The sequence below is a fragment of the Protopterus annectens genome, chromosome 5.part0 (genome assembly GCF_019279795.1).
Source record: "Protopterus annectens isolate FY-2018-M chromosome 5.part0, PAN1.0, whole genome shotgun sequence".
Lineage (NCBI taxonomy): Eukaryota > Metazoa > Chordata > Ceratodontiformes > Protopteridae > Protopterus > Protopterus annectens.
Window position 1 is genome coordinate 413730254 of NC_056735.1, and position 19445 is coordinate 413749698.

Sequence of the window (19445 nt, forward strand, 5' to 3'; positions counted from 1 at the left end):
ACACTCGAACATCTACATTTATGTTAAGTGTACACAACTGTACTATGTTCTTTGTGTTTCACTGTTGCAGTCATTACATTTGGGTGGAATCCCAAAGCTATGGTTGGGAGGCTGGGGCTAAACAGCATTAGGTGCGGCTATAAGGCCCTGCAGCACTGCAGTGGCAAAGCCTGCCCTGGACTTAGAGTAGAGGGACAAATGGTAATGGTTTGTAAAGGTGTGAACAGAACTCCAAGTAGCAGCCTCTAGAATGTCTTTGGTTGGTAATCCTCTGAGAAAGGCTGCTGAAGTAGCTGCAGCTCTGGTGGAATGGGACCTAATGCCCTTGGGCAAAGGTTTACCATGGTTTAAGAAGCAGAAACAGATGCAGTGGCTTATCCACTTTGAAACTGTCTGCTTGAAATAGCCTTTCCTTCTGATCTTGCAGCATATGACACTAGTAAATGCTCAGTTTTTCTTAGAGCTTTTATCCTGCTCAAGTAGAATCTTCGCTGTCTGTGTACATCCAAGGAAAGCAGAATTCCCCCCCCCCTGTTCTGCAGATTAGGATAAAAAGTTGGCAGATGAATTGATTGGTTAAGTGCCACACTGGAAACCACCTTAGGCATAAAAGTAGGATTTGTCCTCAGAGATGCCCTGTCTGGGTAAAATATGATAAAAGGCTCTACAGCCATGAGGGGCCTGTAGCTCTGAAACTCTTCTTGCTGAAGTAATTGCTAATAGCAGAGCTGTTTTCCATGATAAGAACTTTAGATCAGCGGTAGCAGCTGGTTCAAATGGAGGCAGGGTAAGTTTTTCCGACACATAATTAAGGTCCCATGCAGGTAACGGTGATCTTCTAGGAGGCCTTAAATTTTTGGCTCCTCTAAGATACTGCTTTAGTAAAGGATGAGAAAAGATTGGTGGCTCTGTATTGTAATGAGTCGAAATGGCAAAGGCATGGATTTTGATTGATGAGAAAGATAGGCATTTGTCAAGCATCTCAATTATTGTAATATCTGAGGAATACTTGGTTCTGCTGTATCAGTTCCTTGTGCTTGATTCCAAGCACAGAATCTCTTCCATTTGTCAGCATAAGATTTTCTAGTACTAGGCCTTCTGGCTTCCAAAATGACATCCGTCACAGCTTTACTGAGAGGTGTTGTTTGTATGACTACATGATTAGCCATGCTGCCAGGTTCAGAGTCTGTAGTTGATTGTGCAGGATTTGATTATTTTGCTGGGACAGTAGTTGTGGTCTTTGAGGCAAGGTCCAAGCCTGGTATTAAGCCAAGTTCCTTAGGATTGGGTACCAGTATTGGCGGGGCCAGTCCGGGGCCTATTAATATCATCTTTGGCTTCTCTTATCTGACTTTTAAGAGGACCTTGGGTAGAAGAGGCAGAGGAGGAAAGGCATAAACTGATAGGTTTTTCCAATTGAAGGATAGGGCGTCCACTTTCCATGCTTGTCTGTGATAAGTCCTTGTGCGGAATCTTTTCAGTTGATAATTTTGAGAGGCGAATAGATCTATGTCTGGGCTGCCTCACTTCTCTGTTATCATGCTGAAGACTTGTGGATTTAGTTTCCACTCGTGAGGATCCAAAAGGTTTCTGATTAAATCGTCTGCCAGAGTGTTTTGTTTTCCTGGCAGGAATTAAGCTTGAAGATGTATTTGGTAGGTCGAAGCTGTGTCCCACAGTGTCATGGTTAATCTGCAAAGGGGGAATGAGTGTGTGCCCCCTTGTTTGTTTACATACCACAGGACTGTGGTGTTGTCAAGTCTATCAGTAGCTGTCCTGGATGAAGTAAGTCCTTGAAGGCTGTCGGGGCATTTTCAACAGCTAGCATCTCTTTCTGGTTGATATAAAGATGCATTTGTTTTGGTGTCCATAAGCCCTGAACGCATCTTCCTGCCATGTGGGCCCCCCAGGCATAATCTGATGCATCTGTTGTTAAGGTTTGGCTGGCAGCGGTTAGAGTGAAGGGCAGTCCCATGTTTTGGTGACATGCCTTTGCCCACCATAGAAACTCCTGTTGCAGGCAGGGAATGAGAGGAATCATGGTTTCCAGACTGAGTGAATGTTGACTCCATAACCTTTTTAGGTACCACTGAAGTTTCCTCACATGCAGACTTGCATATGGCATTAGTAGGATGCAGGATGCCATGAAGCCCAGAGCCTGCATAATTTGCCTTGCAGAAGACTGGATTTTTCTTGCGATCAGTTTGAAGTAAGCAGTCAGTTGCCTTTGCTTGTCTGGCGTGAGGTAAGCCATCTGGGCAGTTGTATCCAAGCTTGCACCCAGGAATGTTATCTTTTGAAGGGGTACCAGTTGTGATTTCTTTTCGTTTATTGTGCACCCTAGGCATGTTAGAAGCCTTTTCACAAACGCCAGGTGTCGAAGAAGAGTGTCCTTGTTCTCTGCTTGAATGAGACAGTCGTCCAAGTAAGGATGCATTTGTATACTTTTGTCTGCAAAATGCAATTACTGGTGCCAGGCACTTTGTAAAGACCCTGGGTGCAGTAGATAAGCCAAAGGGCAGTGCAGAGAATTGGTAATGCATTACGCCAGCCTTGAGTCTGAGGTATCTTCTGCACAATTGCCTTACTGGGACATGCAGGTATGCCTCTTTTAGGTCTAAAGTCACCAGCCAAGCATTCTTGCCCAGCATGGGCAGGAGCTGCTGCTAAGTCAGCATTTTGAATTTTGGAATGTCAAGGTATGTGTTTAAAAATCGATAAATCCAGTACTGGCCGCCAGGCCTTGTCCTTTCTGGGTACCAAGAACAGTCAGAGTAAAAACCTTGTCCTTTTTCCTATTCTGGTACTGGCTGAATGGCCCCCATATCCATGAGGGACGTTACCTGTTTCTGTGCCTCTGCCCATTGATTTTTTGGCAGATCTGGCCAACCATTTGCCATTGGCAGAGTATGGAAACGGAATCTGTATCCCTGTGATACGATGTTTAGTACCCACTTGTCCTGGGTTAACTGCCAATTTTGAGCAAAAAGTGCTAATTTCCCCCCATGGGTGCTGCCAAAAGGTAAGTGCTTGGTGTAGGCAGAGGGAAGTCATTGAGATTGCTTACTGTAGGTTTGCGCTTCATCTCCTCCAGATTTGGAGGTGGAAGCGCCCCATTGCTTTGACCTGTATGAATCTTGTGCCTGGTATCTGGAACCCTTAGGGCGTCTGGATTTGCCCCTTTGAGCTCTGTCTGACACAGGAAAGGACCAATTTTTTGTAGGCCAGTGTCTACTGAATCTGGGTGGCTGCACTTGTAAGAAGTCTTTAACAGTTTGCATAGACTTTGCTTTGTCTTCCATTTTGTTTACAACCTCTTCTATCTTAATACCAAACAGTGAATCATGCTGTAAAGGTGCATCTAGCAATTTAGCTTTAACATGATCAGGCAATTTTGTTCCTTTAACCAGGCATGCCTCCTAATCACAGATCCAGTAACTGCGGCCCTGCATGAGGCCTCTAAGGAATCAAAACCACATTGCAAAGCATGCTTTACAACTTGTTCAGCTGCATGCAGTAATTCCTGTAATTCTTTATTTTCTGCACATTCTGAAATCATCATTTTCTGTTTCAGCAATCCCATAACATGTTGTTGGTACTTAAGCATATGAAATTGACAGATTAAGGCCCCGATTGCCAAGGTTGCAGATGTATAAACCTTTTTTCCCCATCTGTTTAGTGCCCTTGAATCTCTGTCAGAGGGGATAGGATTTTTTTGCTGTTGAGGCCTTAACTCCCTTTGGACCCTGTGAAATAGTTTCAGGGTCAGCAGCAGGGTTTCTAAATAAAAATTTATGTGAGTCAGGGACCCTGTAATATCTGTCAGCCTTACTGGGAGCCGGAGGTAAGGAGTCAGGGGTCAAACTCATCCACAATGTCTAAAACAGGGTGAATGGCTAAAGGCTTGTGCTGAGGGAGAAGGAAATCCCTGAGCCTCTTTTTTGATTCTGAGAAGTCTTAACTCTCCCAGTGAAAATGCTCCCTCAAAGTATGCAAGGTTTCTCCAAATGAATAATCCTCAGGAGGAGATGCAGATAGAATAGACGTTGGTAGACAGTTGACAGAATAAATATGGTGAGGAATAAACACAGAATTTACCAACATTTAAAAAGTAACTGTCCTTTGTTTTATACTTGTTTCTCCTCTACTTTACCTTTACAAATAATTCACAAAGAATGCAGTGTCTGTGGGAGAAAAGGAGTTATGCTGCCACTGTTCCATTGGTGCTGACGAAGCCACAGTCATGCCGACTACTCCATGAAAAGAAAGTGACTGCTGAGGAGGAAAAACTCTAATAACCATATCCTAAAAGGTTTCCCCTCTGTTTCCTGCATTTTAAGGAATCATCAGCTTCTAGGTTAAACCACACAGCCCTCTAAAGGAAAAATCTACAGTGGCTACATTAACATCATAAATAAATGGGTAAGGTGAAGCTAGTACTGCTGATATAGGGTACTGCTGTTTCCTGACACTTCTGTAGACCTCTCCATTGCTTCATAGGCTATATGGATAATCAAACTGACAGATATACTGACCATGAAAGTCTGACACTTTAGCCTATCTTTGCATCCCCAAGCAAGGAGTTCCTTTGCTGTCTGCTGTACTTCACAATGTAAATCATACTGAAGGTCCTGTGTTCAGGTCAAATAATTTAATTCACTCAATTGACAGAGTGGAGAAGGCAAACACTTGTTTTCCAACCTATCTAGGGAAGCTCATGATTGTTTCTGGAGAGTGCACAAATGGAAATAGACATGTAAAATACAAAACTGTTTTCCCAACCTATCCAATAGTCATGATTCTTTTTGAAGGTTGGACAGCTGAAGACAAGTGAGACATGAACCCACTTTAAAGCTGTTGCAGAGGCCTATGTAGTTTCTGATCCTAAACTTCAACATTTCTATTTACTGCCCAAAATACATCAAAATACAAGAGATCCTCCTGGTACGCAAATTGTTTCTGGTCAAAGTTCATTGACTAAACCTCTATCAGCTAATGGAAGACATACAAGTGAAATCATATTGTTCTTGGTTACCTATTACCAAGTTATATTGTTCTGAGTTGAACAATTTTATACTGTGGTTAACAGAAATAGTTCTTACTGTGAACTTTTATTATTTTGGTAAGGACTGTTATTTGCAAATACAAGGTAGTGTGATGGTGCTCTTATTCTGCCCCAGTCTATGGAGATCTATTTATAGGCTGTTTGGAACATCAGATAATATATGATTCATCACACATTTTTTTGTATGCCATAGATATGTTGCAACATTACTTAGAGGATTGCTGGTCATTTAGAATTCTGATGTGGTGGATTTTTATGAGTTTTTGATGTATTTAAATGAAAACAGATGAGGCATTCAGTTTACTTCAGTTTTCTTCTAATTACTGTCAGAACATTCCTTGCCTTCTCTCACTACCATTACCTTTTTTCTTACCTTCCCTTGGGTCTTCCTTCTTCTCTGCTGATTGTTTTTCTCCCTGCTAATACCTTCCTGGGTCTGCCCCACTCCGTTCGCCCTACGGGCTCACTCCGCTCCTCTCCCTACCCCCAATTTCCACCCACTCCCAGAGGTCCTAACCATACACCACTATAACCACTCCCCCTCCCATTATCAACCTATCTCTACTCCTTAAATTACCAACCACATCCACTGATTTACAACTCCTTAATTAAACCAATTACCTTTCTTTGCCTACTCCATCTCATCCCTACACCTCATCCTGTACTAATTCTTTCCTATAACACTCTCTCTTCCACACTTTCTTGTCCTTCTACCACACCCCTCTACATATCATCCTCTACTAAAATTTTATTTATAACACTCTCTTACAACCAATTTTATTCTCATAATTAGACACTTCCTCCCCACTCTACCTCTTATAACAGTCTCTCCTTTTACTTACAACACTCCCTCCAACAACCTACCCTCACTACTTATCTATACATCCCTATGGCCCCAACACACAAATATATACTCACAAACATCCTACTCTTGACAACTCTTACTTCCCTTACTATACCATACACTCTAACCTTCTTCGAACATTCTTCTCTTCCTGAACTCCACCACTACCACCAAACTCTACCATCTTCTTTCTTCAACCCTCGCAGCCACAGTAATGTAACCTCCACCTCTAGCTATATATTACCAAAATATCATAGAGCTACCCATCTTACTTACTCCCTTATGAAAAAAACCTCAAACAATTATGACAAATTCCTTAATTTTGTAGAATATCCTCATCTACACCCTCTATTAGATGGTGATATTTACCCAAACCCTGGTCCTATTATTGAAAATGCCAATAACCTACAAAACCAAACAGTGCCTGTTATCACTACCTTATCTAAATCTTCTAACTCCCTCCTCATAGCTCACCTTAACATTCGTAGCATAAACAACAAAATAACCCACCTACATGCACTCTTAGATGTTCACTCATTTGATATTCTCTGTATTACAGAGACATGGCTAAAGCCCTCAACCATGGACCAAGAGATTACCCCTCTTGGTTACAACATCCTAAGATGTGACCGTAAAACCAAAAAAGGTGGAGGTATAGCAATTCTGTACAAATCTAAACTCCAAGTATCACACTTCAATATACTCCTATCTCCAGACACCAATTCAGAAACCCTTACTGCCAAACTTTAAATCAACAACTCCAAATCAATCTAATTTGCGCATATCTCCCCACTGGAAATAATACAAATACTCTTTAAAACATACTTGGTTACCTCTCTCTACTCATCTACCTCAGGAGTCCATAGTATTAGGTGACTTTAAAATACACTGGGTTACCTGCAGTTCCCCTAATCCAACTAACCACATAAATCTCTATGGATTCTCACAAATTATAACCACTCCAACTAGAATCCATAAGCCAAGCAGTAAAGCAACCATCCTAGACTGGATACTTAACCACCTTGATACCTATAAATCAGGAACCCTTCCTGACGATATCAGTGATCACATGCTAACCTACATTATAAAACAAAGAGTTCATATCCCAACTAGTAACAACTTTAAAACCTCACGCTCCAAAAAGTTTTTTAATCCAGACAGCTTCTGAAATGAACTGAAAGCATGTGACTGGGTCACCAATGTCTAATCTTCAACTTGATGAAGCAGTGACCTTTTTTAACAATAACATTTCTTCAAATCCTAGACTTCCACGCCCCCTATTGCTCTTCAAGTATTAAAACCAAAATTGCCCCCTGGCTCACAAAACAAACTAGGCAAAACAACCTCCTTAGAAATAAAATCTGGGCAAAACGGAGAGCCTCCAAATGTCCATCAGATCACCTTTACTTTAAACAGTTAAGAAATGCCACCAAGAAAGCTATTCTTAGAGACAAAAAGAGTATTTCATTAATCTCCAACAAACCCATCCACAAAATCCACAAAAATTCTGGACAAGATTAAACAAACTTCTTCAGCCAGGACACTCCAACTCCTGCCCCAGCACTATTCAACCATAACTCCAACCAGATTCCCAACACCTTTAATACCTACTTTACTGAAGCCATTCAAACCCTAGCCAATACTCTGCCACCTATGATCACTTGCCCATTAAATTCCACCAAGATTCATTCTCCCACCTTTCAAATACAACCTTACCTACATCCCTAATCTGCAATCTCCTTCAAAAACTAAAACCTTGCACCCAATCTGCTGAGTGTCTGCCAGCTGAATACCTGCAAATTGCTGCAAAAGCCATAACCTACTCCATCCTTATCAATAGAACTATTTTAGAAAGCAAAATTCCTGCCATATGGAAAGTATCCCACATCATCCCATTACATAAAGGTGGGTCATCTACTGAACTCACCAACTTTCGGCCTATTGCCTTACTCTCTCCAATAGCTAAGATAATGGAAAAATGCATTCACAGACAACTACTTGACCACCTCCTCCAAAATAACCTACTTGCCAACTGCCAACATGGCTTCAGGCCATTCCATAGCACAACCACTGCCCTGTTTTCCTTTTCTGACTCCATAAACAAAAATCGTAGCAATAACACTTTCTCCTCTGCACTATTTATTGACCTTTCAAAAGCCTTTCATATGGTAAACCACAATATACTTATAGACGTACTAAAAGCCCAATCACTTGACCCACAAGCATTACAGTGGTTTAAGTCCTACCTGGAAAACAGACCGCAAGCAGCACTTTGGGATAACAATCTTTCTACATCCATCCCAGCGAATATTGGAGTACCCCAAGGCTCCTTCTTAGGACCCCTATTCTTTTCCTTATTTAACGATCTTCATACCCAAATTCCTCAAGACACCTGCATACAATATGCAGATTACCCTACTTTAATTTGTTCAGCCAAGACTATAGCCTCTCTCCAATCCCTCACTCACAGTATTCAACAGTGTTGAAAATTGGTTTACACAACACTGCCTCCTCCTGAACCCCGAAAAAACAAAATTACTGCTTTTTGCTCCAACTCTAAAATCACCTCAACTGTACTTCACAATTACCTCAAACAATGGTACTAACATAACCCCTGACACAACAACCCATCTACTAGGAGTAACAATTTATAACAACCTTAGCTATAATGACCACATTAGTTCTACAATGAAGTCTGTTAACAAAAAACTAGGCACCCATTACAGAATCAAACCCTTCCTCACCCCATCAGCCAGAATGACTATTCCCCAGACCCATCTAATCTTTACCCTGTTCTATGCTTCTGCGATATACACCAATCTAACCACCTTACCAAACTTTCCACCAGTAATAATAACACAGCCAGATTTGCCACTGGTACCCCATTTAGAACTCATCACTGTCTCAACCTTAAACTGGGATGGCTAGAACTGCAAAATCAACTACTCTGTCAACAACTAGTTATCACCCAAAAAATCCTTCATCACCCTAACAATACCCCTATCCTCACTAATCTGATCACGTCATACAAAAATCTTGAAACACTACACTCAGCAAACAAGCTCCTTGTTGCCACTACTAAGTCAAAAAAAGCTGGGGACTCGCTTTTCTCCAACACAGTAGGTAAAAACTGGAACCAGCTTCCTACTGAACTATCCACCCTTGCTTCTGCTTTCCAGTTTAAAAAACATCTTAGGAACATCTTAAATCTCACTGGCTCTGTCCATGCTCTAACCCTGACTGACATCTTATTCCACTTCTTGCTCTCTCTCTACACTTCTCTTCCATACTATTTCTTTGATGCTTACTTTGTAATCTAAAAAAAAAAAAAAACAATTATATATATTATTGTCTATCTCTGTTATTGACATTAACTTCAACCTACTAAATGAATTATTACTATTTTTGTTCTTGCCAACACAGACAATGTACTGCTACTTGACTATTTACTAAATACTGTATTCTTTGTCACTGCTAGTGATTGGAACTTTTCTCCCCGGGCCTCAACTGAAAATAGACATATATCCAGTTAGACTAGCCCGGTCAACAAATGTAAAATAAAATAAATAAATAATAAATAAAAAGACTCCTCAGCATCAGAATCCTCATAGGGAGGTATAGGTAATTCCTGATCAGAAGAGGAATCAGAAGAAACAGAAACCTGATTTGAAGATTCATAATCAGTGTCTTGCCTAGGCCTCTTATCTGGAGGGGGATGGGTACCCCTGATTAAGGTAATAAGGTCTTCAGCCATTTTGATCATCTGTTTTTTAGGCATAGAGGCCTGTGCACGTGGCTAAAGTGTCGTTTTTTTTACTTTTAGAAGTTGCTTTTGTCTTTGGTTTTGCAGCTGTCATTGGTTTGATATACAAATGTTGAGGTCTGAATACACCCCTCAGAAGCCGGTGCCTGCTCAGCAGCTCCAGACCCATCAGAGGGAGATACATCAATCGGTCCAATACCTTGAGTATCTTGCGGCATGCCGGACTCCACATAGCTGTCGGTAGAGACCTGCGACTCTAAGGTAGCAGGTAACAGGGCTGTGAAAGCGCCTCACCGAGTACCGGCGACGGGCTTAGGAGAAGCTTCGTCGGTTTTGGATCTCGACTGCCTTTCTCTGTCCTTTTCTTTACATTTTTTATGTATTCTGGTAGTCGGATTGCTATCCAGCGACACTTCTGGGTAGTTAAATCTCTTTCCAAAATACTTTGATGCAAAAATATACAGACGCTTAACAGTGTGTTGGTTAAATCTAGCACAAAACCGAAATCCAGGCACTTTGTGATCAGGCCCTAGGCAAGCAATACAGTATAAATGGAAATCCTCATGAGGTATTTGCTTCCCACAAGTAATGCAATTAACTTTTTCTGCCATCGGTAAAAAGCAAGAAAAAAGTTTCCTCAACGGGGTACTTAGCTTCAGTGAAGACTTCGGTTCTGAAACTCAAACTCGAATATTTCAGTAGTCGGCTGACCGGCACTTGCAAAATGCTTCTGCTTCGGAAACCGCGCGGCAAGAAAGACTAAAGAAAATGGTGTCGGCTGCATGTTTTATAACCCTGACAACCGGACGTCATGAAAGACAAGACATCAACCGACGCAGGACCCAAGACTTTGGAATTCAGGCCGACTGAGGGCAACCTGCCAGCAGATTACCCAAATGTAATGACTGCAACAGTGAAACACGAACATCCTAAAAAGCCTAACCACTCAACTACTAAATGCTAGTGAAACTAATGGCTACACACTCACTGGCTCTCTCTCTATATACATACATATATATATATACATATATGTATGTTTGTATGTACACATACACAGCTCTCTGAGAGATGCAACACACATACATATATTCATACTTATATTTATGTGCGTGTCTGTGTGTGTATATATATATATATATATATATATATATATATATATATATATATATATATATATATCTATATATATATATATATATATATATATATATATACACACACACACACACATATATATATATATATATATATATATATATATATATATATATATATAGTTACACACACATCTATGAAGATCTCCCCCCACCCCGACCCAACAAGCTGATGGGTCAGAAGCCTAGCCAAGAACCCCTGAAGGTTGTTCCTTTCACTTAACTGACAGTTCTGAAGTCTTACAGGCATACCAAAAACATAATTATTTACCTCTGGGAAAAGTACCATTTGCTCAAATTCAGAAGTCAAACATACAACACACTTCATAAGTACTTCACAGTGCATGCCATTAACATGCAGATTACAGGTGAAAGCAAAATGCTGATGCACTTCAAAAGAGATGACAGAAGACTGACTGCATTCTACACATGTTAATGGTATATCTGATGGAATAATCATGAAGCGTTGGATATCTGACTTTAAGCAAATACTTTTAACAAAGATAAATACATCAGTTTTTCATAGGTGTTTATTAGGCTAATGGCCCTGGAGCCTTTATAAGCCTAGCCCTTAGGATTACCCTGGCATTGTGCCACCTGACCTTAGTTCCCAGTACCTCTGTCGAGTACAGCCACTGGAGTGATCCCCGGGGTGAATTTTCTAGTTCCCATCAATTCATTAAGATTTCTCTTGAAGAGGGCCAGTGAGCTGCTCTGTTTGACATGTATGGGAAATCTTATTTCATAGCATGGGCAGTCTCTGGGCTATGAACCTGTCCCTCAGGCATGTTCTGTTGATTGTGGTAATGAGGTTGAGGTCTTTGGAGCGTGTGGTGCAGAGGGATTTGGATTTCTTTAGATGTAGCATTTCTAACAGAGCTGGGTCAGACATGGCTTTGTAAGTCAAGCAGAGATTGCCTCTAGGTAGGCAATATGAGACAGAGAATAGTTTGAGTTTTTTTGAGTCTGTCCATATAGAACAAATGTTTAAGGTCTAGGATCCTCTTTGTGAGGTACTTTTGCGGCCTCTCCAGTTGTTGCAGGTGTCTAGTGAGGCACATGCCAAATGGGGGATTGTACTCCATGATTGGCCTAATGAGGGAAGAGCCGAGGGAGACAATGACCTCTTTCTTCCTGGATGCAAAACCAGGACTTTCTGACCACAGTGGCAATGTGGTGGCCAAAAGAGAGGTTGCTGTCAACCTTCATTCCCAGATCTCTTGTAACGCCTTCTGTGTTCAGTGGACTACCATCGATGTGGTAATTCATGGGAATGGGTTTTCCCGAAAGGGGATGACACTTTTTGGCACTGAGCTTAAGGCCATAGTTCTGACACCAGTCGGTCTCAGTGAGGCCTTTCTGTAGGATGTCAACATCACTTGGGGAAATAAATAATGGCTCCCAGCTTGCAAACATCTGCAAACGTTGTCAGCCAGAGTCCCTTTGTGTTGGCCTGGACTTCTGAGAAGCAGATACCAAACAGGAGAGGACCCAAGACCGAGCCCTGTTAGACTCCACTCGTAGCTGCTCTGCAGTCTGACTTGGAGTCAGCTACTTTCACACTGTGGGTTCCATCTGTGAGCCAGTTTGCAAACCACCTAATCATATAGGGGTTGATTCCTGAGTGGGGAATTGTATCAAAGGCTTTGGCTATATCAAGGTAGGCTGTATGAACCACCTTGCCTTCATCCACCAGTATAGTTTTCAGACATCAAGCAAAGAGAACAAGATGTAGACATACTGGCTTCCCTCTCCATTTATTTTATCATTAGTATTTAGCCTATGAGTAAGAACCCTGGCTGCATTTACTTATTTGCGTGACATGACTTGACTTTTATGACCCTTCATTTGAAATATGTTCAAGTACTCCCAACATATACACCATTAACATGCAAAGTACACTCAATCTTCTGTCACATACTTTGAAGTGAATCAGCATTTGCTCTCGCCTTTGCCTCATCTATTAACCTTCATGCATCTTAGAATGCCATAAACTTTCAAGCTTGTTTTGCCACAATTTGGATAAGAACACACAGAATGCAAATCAAACTAGCAGAAACACAACTGTTCTCGTCAGCATTAAAGAAATCTTGACAGCTCAGTAGCATCTTGCATGAAAATGCATTAGCAGTCAAGCCATAAAGTACAGTTTTGTACCTACCATAAATGTAGATGTTCGCGTGTTCACACTGCTGCAGTCATCACACTTGGGTTATCCTGCTGTCAGGCGGTCCCCGCAGTCGGACAGAGTTCCAAAGTCTTGGTCTGGCGTCAGTTGCTGTCACTTCTTCCCTAACGTCAGGGCGCCAGGGGTATACAAGAGGCATCTGACACCATTTTCTTCAGTTTTTCTTGCCCCAGATGTCAGGTGCCCCCAAGTAGGTAGGCAATACATATTGCTAATAAAACATGTAAAAGGAATAAAAGGAATACCTTCAGTTACAAGCAAATATACCACAAAGATTGTACATGATAGAAAAGGTATAGAAAGGTTCAGCAAGGTCAGAGGCGATGGAGGGAGGGTAACCTGGACTGCAGCACTGTGAACACTAACATCTACATTTATGGTAGGTACAAAACTGTACTATGTTCATCGTGTTACACTGCTGCAGTCATCACACTTGGGTTGAATCCCAAAGCTAAGGATGGGTTGGTGGAACTAAACAGGGTTTGGAGAGGCTAGTAGACCCTGCAAAACTGCAGTGGCAAAGCCAGCTCTGGTCTTACAGTATAGAGGTAAGTGATCGTGCTTGGTGAAGGTGTGCACTGAACTCCAAGTTGCAGCCTCCAAAATATCCTTGGTTGGTACCCCTCTGAGGGAGGCTGTTGATGTTGCTGTAGCCCTGGTGGAATGGGGCCTAATGTTACCAGGTATAGGTTTCCCATGGTGTGTGTAGCAGAAACGGATACAATGCCCTATTCATTTTGAAATGGTCTGCTTTGAGATGGCCTTTCCTTCAGATCCTGCAGCATAGGATACAAAGAGCTGGTCAGATTTTCTGAAAGCCTTAGTTTTATCCAAGTAGTAGCGTAATTGCCTGTGAATGTCCAAAGAGTGTAGGAGCCTCTCCCCTTTGCTCTGGGGGTTTGAATAAAAGGTGGGAAAATGAATGGTTTGGTTTAGGGCCACACTGGATAAAACCTTTGGCATAAAGGAAGGGTTAGTTCGTAAAGCGACTCTGTCTTGATGAAAAATGATGAAAGGCTCCACTGCTATTAGGGCCTGTAGCTCTGAGACTCTTCGTGCTGAAGTTATTGCTAGCAGCAGGGCAGTTTTCCATGATAGAAACTGTAGATCAGCTGTAAAAGCTGGTTCAAAGGGCGGTACTTTAAGTTTTTCCAAAACAAAATTGAGATCCCAAGTTGGTGTTGGCGCTCTCCGAGGAGGTCTTATGTTTTTAGCCCCTCTGAGGAACTGTCTTAGTAATGGATGTGAAAATAAAGGACGATCCATGTTGTACTGAGCTGAAATAGCTGAGGCGTGGATCTTAATAGATGAAAAAGAAAGTCCTTTGTGCAACATCTCAGTTAAATATTGAAGAATCTAAGGAATATTTGGGACAAGGGGATTTTGGCCTTTAGCCTGGTTCCACGCGCAGAATCTTTTCCATTTGTCTGAATAGGCTTTCCTGGTGCTGGGCCTCCTGGCCTCCAGAATGACATCCATCACATCTTTAGAGAGAAGTGTTGACTGGTTACTTAGGTAATTTGCCATGCAGCCAGATTTAAAGTCTTGAGCTGGCTGTGTAGAATCTGATTGTTTTGCTGAGTGAGCAGGTGAGGAACTGAAGGTAAAATCCATGGTGGGCCTTGTGCCATGTTCCTTAGTATTGGATACCAGTGTTGGCGTGGCCAGTCTGGAGCAATGAGTATCATTTGTGGCCTCTCTAATCTGGCTTTCAGCAACACCTTTGCCAGAAGAGGCAGTGGAGGAAAGGCATACACTGTCAATCTTTTCCAACTGAATGAGAGGGCGTCCACTTTCCAAGCTAGTGTGTGTGGTATGCCCTTGTGCAGAATTTCCGTAGTTGGTAGTTTTGGGGGGAAGCAAACAGATCTATGCCTGGGCTCCCCCATTTCTGAGTTATCATTGCGAATACTTGTGGATCTAGTTTCCACTCGTGAGGATCTATGATGTTTCTGCTTGGATAGTCTGCCAATGTGTTTTTCTTTCCTGGCAGGAATTGTACTTTTAGTTTAACTTGGCAGGTCAGTGCTGTATTCCACAAGGTCATTGCTTGCCTGCATAGGGGGATGTGCCCCCCTGCTTGTTTATGTACCACATCACTGTGGTGTTCTCCGTCTTTATTAGGAGTTGTCCTGGATGTAGGAGGTCCTTGAAAGCTGTTAGGGCATTTTGTACAGCTAGCATCTCTTTTTGATTGATATGTAGATGCCTTTGATCTGCAGACCATTCGCCCTGAATACATTGTCCTGCCATGTGTGCTCCCCAGGCATAATCCGATGCATCTGTTGTTATAGTTTGCCTGGCTGGGGGGAAGGCAAAAGGCTGACCCTTGTTGAGGTGAAATGCCTAAGCCCACCATAGAAACTCCTGTTGAAGGCAGGGAATGAGTGGAATTATTGTTTCCAAGCTGTGGCTGTGTTGCGTCCATACACTTTTCAGGTACCATTGTAATTTCCTCATATGCAGTTTTGCCAATGGTATTAGTAGTATGCAAGATGTCATGAATCCCAAGGCCTGCAGAATTTTTCTTGCAGGTAGTTGGGTCTTTGTTGCCATCATTTTGAAGTATTGAGTCAGTTGTCCTTGTTTGTCTGGCGTGAGATAAGCCGTCTGGGCAGTTGTATTTAAGCTGGCACCCAGGAATATTATGTCTTGTGAGGGCACTAGTTTCGACTTCTTTTCGTTTACTGTGTACCCTAGGCAACTTAATAGGTTTTTGACAAACGCCAGATGCTTTAAAAGAATGTCCTTGTTTTCTGCTTGAATAAGGCAGTCGTCCAGGTATGGCTGTATTTGAATTGCTCTATCTGCAGTATGCAATTACTGGTGCCAGGCATTCTGTGAAGACCCTGAGCACAGTAGATAAGCCAAAGGGCAGTGCAGAGAATTGGTAATGGGTTGAACCTGCTATAAATCGGAGGTATCTTCTGCAATTTTGTCTGATAGGGACATGCAGGTATGCCTCCTTGAGGTCCAACGTTACTAGCCAAGCCGCCTTGCCCAGCATGGGAAGAAGCTGCTGTAGTGTTAGCATCTTGAATTTGGGTACTTCCAGATATGTGTTTAGAATTGAGAGGTCCAGAATGGGTTTCCAGGAACTAGAACGAGACTTGAGTAAAACCCTTGTCCTTGCTCCTGTGTTGGGACCTTTTGAATGGCTCTCATGTCCATGAGAGCTGAAATTTGCTTTTGAGCCTCTGCCCATTGATTTGGTGGCAGGTTTGGCATTCCTTTTATCCTTGGCAAAGTGTGTAAGTGGAATCTGTATCCCTGAGATACAATATTTAGGACCCATTTGTCTTTTGTGATGCTGTGCTAGTAGTCTGCAAAAAGTGTTAGTTTTCCTCCCAAGGGAGCTGCCAAGAGGGATTTGCTTGGCAATCTGAGGGGTAAGTCATTGTATTTATCTTCTGATAGTTTGAGACCGGTCTTCTCCTCCTTTTTGGGTTGTGGCACCCCATTGTCGAGGCTGGTAAAAGCCTTGTGACTGACCTTTGCCCCTTGGGCGTCTGTATTTGCCCCTCTGTGGTCAGGACCAGTTTTTTGTTGGCCAATTTCTGCTGAAACGAGGGGGTTGAACCTGTAGAAAATCCTTGACCGTCTACATAGATTTTGCCTTATCCTCCATTTTCTTTAAAACCTCTTCTGCTTTTATACCAAATAAAACATCCTACTGTAAAGGTGCATCTAATAACTTTGCTTTAACACGATCAGGTAAAGTTTGTTCTTTTAACCAAGCATGCCTATGTATGACAGACCCTGTCACTGCTGTTCTACAAGTTGTTTCCAATGAATCAAACCCACATTGCAAAGTATGTTTTCCCACTTGTTCAGCTGCATGCAACAAATTTTGCATTTCCTTGTAATCAGGCTGTTCTGTATGTGTGATTGTGTGATCATTTTTTGTTTTAATTGAGACATCAAATATTGTTGATATCTCAGCATGTGAAACTGGCAATTTAAGGCCCTCATAGCTAGAGTAGGCTTTCTTTCCCCATCTGTCTAGTGCTCTAGAATCCCTTTCAGAGGGTACAGGATTTTTAGCAATAGAGGCCTTAACCCGTTTGGGACCCTGGGAAATGGTTTCTGGGTCAGCAACAAGGCTTTTATATAGGAATTTGTGTGAGTCAGGAACTCTGTAGTATCTGTCTGGTTTGGCTGGTGCAGGAGGTAGTGAATCTGGGTTAAGGCTAGATTCTGAATAAACATCATCCACAATGTCTAACACGGGTGGAATAGCAAGTGGTCTGTGCTGGGGTAGTAAAAGGAACTCTGAGCCTTTTCTTAGAATCAGAATAATCCTGGCCTTCCCAGTGGAAATGCTCCCTCATGGTATGTAAAGTTTCCCCAAAAGAGTAGTCTTCTGGGGGAGATGCTGAAGGGATAGACTCTTCTGAATCAGACTCTTCATAAGGGGGAAAAGAATATTCCTGTTCCTCAGAAGAATCTGAAGAAACTGAAACCTAGTCAGAGGAAGCAAAGTCCTCCTGTCTTGGCCTTTTATCAGGAGGGGGATGGGAACCCCTGATAAGGGTAATTAAATCTTCAGCCATCTTAAGCATTTGTTTCTTAAGCATGGGGTCTTGTACTGGAGACTGCTGTATAGTCTTCTTTGTTTTTAAAGGGGTTTTCAGCTTTGCATAGGATTTAATAGTGAGTGTAGTCGGTCTGAAGACACCTTCTGCAACTGAAGGCGTTTCAACTGCACCGGAATCTCCTTCAGCCATTGAGTCGGAAGGGCCTAAAGGTAAAGGTTGTGGAGGCCTAGCAAACTCCGCTTGGGAATCGGATGCCGCCTGGGGTTCTAATTCAGCGGTCGTCAGGAGCTACGTAGGCGCCTCACTGAAAACCAGAGAACCTACGACTGGCCTAGCAGAGGCCTCTGAGTCTGGTTTGGGTCTCGGCTGCCTGTCTTTATCTTTGCGTTTTTTATGCATTCCGGTCATCTGTTGCTCCGACGGCATGGTATAATTAAATTTCCTACCAAAATAATGTCGGGCGAAATCAAACCGACGTTTAATAGTACGTTTGTTAAACCTAGCACAAAACAGACAACCTGTGATGTCGTGGTCTGGGCCTAGGCAAGGAATGCAATAAGAATGAAAGTCCTTATGGGGTATTTGCTTCCCACAAGAAATGCAATTGTTAACTTTTTCTGACATCGGACTGAGGCAAGAAAAGGTTCCCAAACGGGGTACTTAGCTTTATTGAAGACTTCTGTCTGAAATTCGATTTGAATATCTCAGGAGTCTGTCGACAGGCACTTGCGAACTGCTTCTGCTTCGGGCACCGCACGGCAAGAAAGACTGAAGAAAATGGCGTTGGATGCCTCTTGTATACCCCTGGCGCACTGATGTCAGGAAAGAAGCGACAGCAACCGACGCCGGACCAAGACTTTGGAACTCTGGCCAACTGCGGGACCGCCTGACGGCAGGATAACCCAAGTGTGATGATTGCAGCAGTGTAACATGATGAACACCTTAAAATGTTTATCTGTATGTCTGCATTTGAAAGATAGCAAAAAGTTAATCCTTGCTTGGTTACACATACAATCTTACTTCTACTACTGTCAGAACTAAAGCAGGAAACCACCTTATAAAATACTGTGAATGACTGCAACTCAAGTGAGTACAAAAAAAGTTCCTTTATTTGACTTGCAAGATACAGTAGTCCCTCGATTATTTGAAGGTTGATTATCCAAAACACAGCCTTTCAAAGTTTTCAGGTAGGAAAAATCATGAAGTCTGAATATGTAAACGTAAGTATTTGCTTGTGAGTGTTTTTTTGAGCTTGTACTACAACATACTATACCATTTTGTACTTACAGTACATTTGTTTTATTTTTCTTGTTTAATGTTAATCAAAAACATTTTTAGAAGTTTTTTATCCAGTTCAGTTATACTTTTGATTATCTGAACTACCCTAGGTCCCAATTAGTTTGGATAATCTACTATCTACTGTATTTTAAAGTCAAAAAGCAGTAAATGGTACTTTTAAAGTCAAAGGATAACTAACACCCCAAGTTCCTTAAATAGACCTGCAACATACAGCTACTTCACTTTTAGTGAAGTATGGTCCTTCCACTAGTGTAAAAAATAAATAACTCGCATTGAGGTGCAGGTGTAAAAGCTACCATATGCAAGCAGAAATGGAAAGTTGTACTTGTAAACCAATGTCCAAGCCCAGATGAATGACACGAGGACTAGAAAACAAGCAGAAAAGACTACCACCAAAAGATCAATACATCAATGCGCACACATACTTGCAAGAGTTTGCTGGCTAACTTTCATATTTAACCTTCACGGAGGCAAAAAATGGTCTTGGAAATATAATCCATAGCATGCTGAGGACTTCGCATCATAGCTCTGGTCCAATGCACAAAATATAAGAAAATTAAGCTAGGCATTGGAAAGCGATACCTTAATAGTTGT

The 19445-nt window shown here is 42.0% G+C and overlaps 1 protein-coding gene across 1 annotated transcript in view; it reads right to left on the reverse strand.

Annotated features, from left to right (window-relative positions):
* Positions 1 to 19445, reverse strand: part of KDM6A (lysine demethylase 6A) — a gene marked incomplete in the record, with an annotated part of 3528619 nt that overhangs the window by 1725789 nt on the left and 1783385 nt on the right.